Source organism: Alnus glutinosa, chromosome 2 (assembly GCF_958979055.1).
Source record: "Alnus glutinosa chromosome 2, dhAlnGlut1.1, whole genome shotgun sequence".
Taxonomy (NCBI): domain Eukaryota; kingdom Viridiplantae; phylum Streptophyta; class Magnoliopsida; order Fagales; family Betulaceae; genus Alnus; species Alnus glutinosa.
This window is the reverse complement of record NC_084887.1, coordinates 18,583,570-18,590,635: the sequence shown is the minus strand read 5'-3', so window position 1 is coordinate 18,590,635 and position 7,066 is coordinate 18,583,570. Positions and strand designations below refer to the sequence as shown.

At 34.1% G+C, this 7,066-nt stretch overlaps 1 long non-coding RNA gene across 1 annotated transcript; it reads right to left on the bottom strand.

Annotated features, from left to right (window-relative positions):
* Positions 1–2,639: 2,639 nt before the first annotated feature.
* Positions 2,640–6,795, bottom strand: LOC133861850 (uncharacterized). Its single transcript, XR_009899083.1, has 2 exons — positions 6,311–6,795; positions 2,640–2,874 (listed from the first exon to the last, which is right to left on the bottom strand). It is a non-coding gene; the product is annotated as an uncharacterized LOC133861850 (long non-coding RNA).
* Positions 6,796–7,066: the final 271 nt, after the last annotated feature.

The window sequence follows — 7,066 nt, the reverse complement described above, 5'->3', positions numbered from 1 at the left end:
CCTTGAACAACTCAAATTAGGCTTTTTGTCCGTCTAAAGACTGTTCATCTAAGGAATGGCGAACGTTAGTCTCAAACGCCGTTCGTTTGTCCAATGAGTGGCAAACGTTTGGCGCTTGGGCAAAATCCCAAATTCCAACATAAAGCCATACAACTGGTTCTAAGCAAGTCCTAAGGTCTTAACATGATCTCTAGCAGAGTCCTAACCTTAATAACATCTCCATGCAATACTAGGTACGTAAAATCTACTAATCAAACAATAATCTAGAATTAAAACCAAAACTAAGCAAAGATGTAAAACCAGCTAAAGATATTACCAAAACAGTAAACTAGGCTACGGAAATTAACTAAACAAAGCAAGAATTACTTAAGAAACGAGTTAGGTTAAAGAGGTTACCTCTCTTGAAGATGAAAACCAAGAGAGCTTCTTCTCTCTCTCCAAAATTTCACAAAAGCACCCTCTCACTCTCACTCAAGGGTTTACTAATAGAAATGGGCGAAAATGAGGTGAAGAGGGCAAGGGTAGGGGGTATTTATAGGTGAGGAGGTCTAAGTGGATGAGAATCAAATGATTTGGCTTTTTGCGAACGTTTAGCAAACATATTGCAATCGTTTGTGAAAACCTAGGGTTAGATGATCATTTGACGTACGACCGCGATTGTTCATGGTACGATCTAGCACACACGTTGAAGGCGTGGGATGTACTTTTCGACTAGGGCTGGCAATTTTGACACGACCCGACAATCCGACATGAACACGACACAAAATTAGCGGGTTTGGGTCTACCTTAAATGGGTTTGGGTCATAAACGGGTCTACCCGTTTATGACCCGTTTAACTATGTCTGGCGGGTCGGGTGGTGGGTCACCCGCAGACACGATTAACATTTTTTGTTTTTAAAAAAAAAAAGAAAAAGAAAAGAGAATAAATATAAAATTGTATTAAGATAAAATAAAATATGGCAAAATTGTAATTTACAAGAGAGTAGAGTTAATAATAAAATAAGACTTACTTGGTCTTATGACTCTTATCCACAGCCACACACGTGGCTGTGGATTTTTTTGGCCAAAATTGTTTTAGCTTCTCCGTTCTCCTTCTGTCCCCTTTTCCTTTTATTTCTTTTTTCTTTTTTCCTTTTTTTTTGTTTCTTCTTCTTATCTCCTTCTGTCCTTCGTTCTCCTGTCGCACAGCAGATTGAGTGAGAGAGAAGAGAACAGATCTGTGAGAGAGAGAGAGAGCTGATTCGTGACTCTGTGTGAGATGCAAAAATTAGAAGAAGAAGAGAAGAGTATGGGTTTTCAGCAGAGATCAAGAAAGAAGAGGTCAAAGCTGGTTAAAGCCCTCTTGTCTCCGATAGCCAGTCTATGTAAATCTATTTTATTTTTTTAATTTTTTCTTTTACAATGACAATATTTTCTTATTAATTTTCGTTATTGCAGATTTGATATTTTTGTTTTTAATTTAGTAGTTTTTTGTGAAGAATACTTCATTTTTTTTGTCATTTCATGGAAGATTTTGTATTTCCTTATTTTCTTTTTTCTCTCTCTAGTGCAATATTACTCTCATTTGCAGCCTGTTCTTTGCAAAAGGTAGTCTAGCTTTCTTTTTTTGCCATGAATGATGAAGTTTGTAGTTCATTTGAGGGTTAGAAGTCTAAACGGGTCAAACGGGTCGTGCCGACCCGTTATGACCCATTATGCTAAATGGGTTTCACGGGTCGTGTCGGGTGACCCGTGAAATTGTCGTGTCGTGTCGTGTCTGGAGCTCCGACCCGTTAAGATAAACGGGTCGTGTTTGGGTCTAGCTTAAACGGGTCGCGGGTCTTCACGGGTCGTGTCGGGTACCCGTTTTGCCAGCCCTATTTTCGACACACATACAACATGTCAACGATCGTTCGTGGTGGGAAAACTACGAATGTTCTTAGTGGAAACCACGAACGTTCCTGGTGGGAACTGTGAACATTCTTGATTCGGTCAACTCAAGAAAAGTTAAAAAATCCTAATTTCCTAATTAGGACCTAATTATCATTTGATAATTATTTGCGGTACTACATGTCACTTCTTGGAATGTGTGATATAATCATGGCTACATTACTATTTTGGTATCGAGCATAGCTTTGAGTTGAAACTTATGAGGCGTTAAAAATGTTTAGCCCAATGTCGTCCAATGATTATTGGGCATTATGGGACATTTTTTCAATGAAGTTGTGTTAAGCTGGTGTAGATGGAATTTGGAATAGTTCTCTTGAAAACCTTATTATTATTATTATTACATAAGTGCATTGGTAGCTCGCATGGTATATAACCTATATGAATAGAGCCATTCATTAATTTGATGAGAGGATACAAGGTTACACTTTGCCTATTATTTGTGAGTGAGGGATGTTGAACATTGAGTTCTATTGAACCTAACCTCAATGGGCACACTATTTATTCATTGAAATTATATTATTTTTAATATGGAAATTATGGAATGGAGAAAACATGTAATTAAATAATAGTATTACATAAAAATATTGATTCATATATAACAAAAATAGGATTTAATAATAATAACAAGTATTTATATATTATCTTATATGAACATTATATTATTTTTATGGTCTCAATACACCACAGACAAATTTAAATCTCCAAAAAGAAAACAAGATCAACAGATTCCATGTAAAATTCAACTCCCAAATGGCATAGTTTTGGGTCCAAAATAGACCAACTTAAAAATTAAAAACACAACGGTATTAAATCAAGTACAACAACATCCTGAATTATCATTATTTTACAACTCAAAACAATATTATTTGAAACGAGGGACAACTAGGAAATGCTATCTAGCAAGTCTTGCTCTCCCACATTTCCTGAGAAAGCCTCCATATGAATCTGTAAGCATAGCTTGCATTATATGTGAAATGCATCTTAATAAATAAAGTGAGTAGTTAAGAATATGGAAAAATATGCACCAAGTTAAGTAGAATAGTCAATTTGATAAAAATTATGCTTAATGCACAAATGACAAGAAAAGAAAAGAAAACATAAAAGCTTGTTACCACTAGGCTTGGCTATAAGTTGGAAGAAAAAACAGAAAAATTTGAAAAATTCTTCTTAATGGACAAAAACATAAAGTAGAATAGCCAAAGCAATCAAGTAATCATCATCTCACCCATCCATTTAAACTGTAGATCTATAATTTCATGATTTTTCATTCCTAATCCATTTTTTTGGTTAATAGAAACAAAAAAGAAAAAGAAAAAGAAAAAGAGTGACAATCAATGGTTATGGTAATGATAAAATATTGTTTGACATAACTTTAGGTACTAAATGTTAGAGAATATATTGATACCGTATATTACGGTACTCTCCATGTATTGGAGGATTTGATTTAATCCTCATTAATTGTAATTGATTATAATCAAATTAGATTTGAATACATTTAATTCTGATTTGATTATATTCTCTCTATATACCATTTTGTATTTTCTCTATATCCCTATAAATAGAGATCATTTGTATTGTAAATTAACCAAGCAATAAGAGCAACAATGTAGCCCTTTGGGCTTTACTCTGTGGATGTAGGTAATAGACCGAACCACGTAAAATCTCTTGTCTCTCTTATTTTATTATTCTGCATTTTATTTCTTTTAGGTTTTAGATTTCTTTCATGGTAACAGAGTTATAGGCTAACGCCAGTGTTTGATCCAATGGTCCTGTGGAATTTTTTGTTTTCTTGTATTTCATTTTTCTCTTGATAGTCATTATTTTGCAGATCTCCTCACCATAGATTTTGCGTATTATTGACAAAAAAAAAAATAAAAAAATCCCCTTTCCCCGCAGATGTCTTTTCTTTTTGTATTGCTGTTCTTTTTTATTCTTTTGGTTTGTTAAAAAAAAAAAAAAAAAAAATTCCTGTGCTTGCCCTGTCTCCTTTGGAAACAAAACAAACCAATTTTCAAATGGATTTCTCATGCGTTTTCACGCACGGATTTGGATTCAATCAACGATCCAAATGAGTTCTTACTATCATTCATTTCTACGGCTGCCGTCCTCTTCTACAAATCCGGTTCTGGTGTTCTGTGCAGTTCGTTGAGATGTGGTGTACGATTTGATCTGGTTTGGTGCCTTGAAAATACTTTGGGCTGTTTTTCTGGTGCGAGTTTGGAGATTCTGGTGATTGTTGGCAATTTCCAGGTGGTCTGGTATGATCGGGTGGTTTTGGTGAGTCCGGCGGAAGTTCTCAAGCTCTTGCAATCTCTGGTATTGATTTTTTTTTTTTTTTTTTCAGTAAAGGGGTGCGAGCCGTGCGGCAGTCTGGTGTTCTTATGTTGAAGGGCCAAAAAAAAAAAAAAAATGATGAGAGGGAGACAGTTTGTGTAGGTCAGATGCAAGGTATGAGGAAAAAAAAAATTAGAGAGAGGAAGGTTTGGTTATTTTATGGTACATGGGATTCATGTATACTCTCGTGAAGATGAAAATGTTTGAAAAAAAAAAGAAAAAGAAAAAGAAAAAGAAAGAAAGAAAAAAAAAAATCGATTTACAGGAAAGAAAAAAAAAATCATTAAAAGAGGCCAAGTTGCCCATATTATTCTGGCCCTTTGTTGGCTCCTTATTTTGGTCATTGACCCATCTTTTGGCATGTGGTATTGTTTCAAAACCATGTTTATTTTAGCCCATAGTTGGCCCCATATATTTTTGGTTCCTGTGGTATTGTTTCAAACTCAGGTCCATTTCAGCTCATTGTTGGCTTTTATATTTGGCCCATAATTAGCCCATTATTTATATTTTGGCATTTGTGGTCTTATTTTAAGCCCATGCCCATTTAGCCCCCAGTTGGCTCGAAGAAGAAGAAGGAGGAAGATGAAGAAGAAGCAAAAGAAGGAAGATGAAGAAGAAGAAGAAGAAAAAGCAAGATGTTCTCCAAACTATGTTATATTCGACCCAACATAAAAAATTAAAAAAAAAAAAAAAAAAGACTCAAGATTTCAGAATCTTCCACCTTGAGTTTGCATGGGAATGTTAGAGAATATATTGATACCGTATATTACGGTACTCTTCATATATTGGAGGATTTGATTTAATCCTCATTAATTGTAATTGATTATAATCAAATCAGATTTGAATACATTTAATTCTGATTTGATTATATTCTCTCTACATACCATTTTGTATTTTCTCTATATCCCTATAAATAGAGATCATTTGTATTGTAAATTAACCAAGCAATAAGAGCAACAATGTAGCCCTTTGGGCTTTACTCTGTGGAGGTAGGTGATAGACCGAACCACGTAAAATCTCTTGTCTCTCTTATTTTATTATTCCGCCTTTTATTTCTTTTAGGTTTTAGATTTCTTTCATTGAAGCTAATTATTAGGGGTAATTATCATTTTTTTTCCATGAACTACCATGCCTTTTCATCATGGCCCAATGAACTAACACTTTTGACTTTCCGCCGCATTGGACTACTATTTACTTACCAAAACCCATTTCGTTAATGAACCTCGTTAAAAAACTTGAAATAACGAAAATACCCTAAATTGAAAAACAAAATTTACATAAAATACCTTAAAATTAAGATAGTAAAAAAGTAAAAACCTATCAAAATACCAAAAAAAAATTAAAAAAAAAAAAAAAACTAATGGGTGGCCAAACCAACCCATGGGGGGTGGATCGACCACCCCTAAGTGGTTTGGCATGGCCGAAATAGTTGGGGATGGCTCGACCACCCCCCTATTGGCTTGAAGGGTGACCTATCCATCCCCAAGAAATTTTTTGAAGTGGTTCAGCCACCCACTCCTCCTTCATTTGGGTGGCTGATCCACCATTCATGGGGGTTGTTCAACCACACTTTCTTTTCTTTTCTTTTCTTTTTTTTAAAAAAAATCTATTAAGTTTATGTTTTGTTATTATCTAGTTCTTAAGTTTTTATTTTGTATTTTTTTTCTAAGTTTTTAATGTTTATTTTTTTTATTTGAGGGTATTTATGTCCTTTAACAAGATTTGGGGTCTAAAAATGGAATATTTTGTCAAAAATGTATTTACCCCTAATTATTAAATGGTACATAAGTTAGAAATATGTATAAATGTCAACTTTTAGTACAAGCAACGATTTAATTAGAAGAAACAAAGTTCAACAAAACTTTCATCTTTGCCCTATAAATGAAAATTAATAAGTATTCTAATAAACTAGCTGCAACATAGCTTCCATCTTTGCATTATAGATAGTCAATTTGGAGACCAAAAAATGGCTGGAGAGAGAGAGAGAGAGAGAGAGAGAGAGAGAGAGAGAGAGAGTAGAGAGTAGTTAAGAACTTTTTTACTAGACCTTACGCTATGGATTCTGCTTATAAATGACATCTGCGTGGTTCTCAACATGTTTTTCATAACATTTTGTGAAACAGGACCCAATATCGCTTTGATGTGTTATGCATCTAAATATGCATATGAAATGCTCGCTACTCATCTCCTCTTCGCCATGTTGTTTCGCCCAGCATAACGCATGAACTTTAATGAGACAAGATTCAAAACCCGACAAGGGAGGTATAGACAATTTGGGAAGTGACCGTGTTTTTTCACAATCTTTAATCCCATCTGCAAAGCATGTATGTATTGTTGCTTTAACTTCATCAAGTTCAGAGTGAGAATATAAGATGGGCAATCCAGAGGGAGAAAAAGACGTAGGGGAAAGGTCAATAGCCTGAACGTTTAGGAGAACAAGGATAAAAAATTCCATCATCACTAGTGTAAGTTTTCTAATACATTTGGAAGCCATGGATTTTCTTCAAATTTAGAAACTTTTTATTTTTATGTCTAATCAAAATGATGATTAAGGCTTGGCCCTTATATATTCTAAAAAATTAATTTTTTTCTTAAAGTAATTTGATTCAAATAAGTATTGTTTAACAATTGTGACTTTTGGAACTATGATCATTCTATAGCTAAGTAACTTTAATTAAGTAATATCTTTCTGCTAGGACTTCAAAGCCTTTTTTGAAATATATATATATTGTGTTAACTTATGGTTTTTAGCAAAACATGTATAGTAGTGAAAGAGATTATTCCAAAGTCATGATATATTACG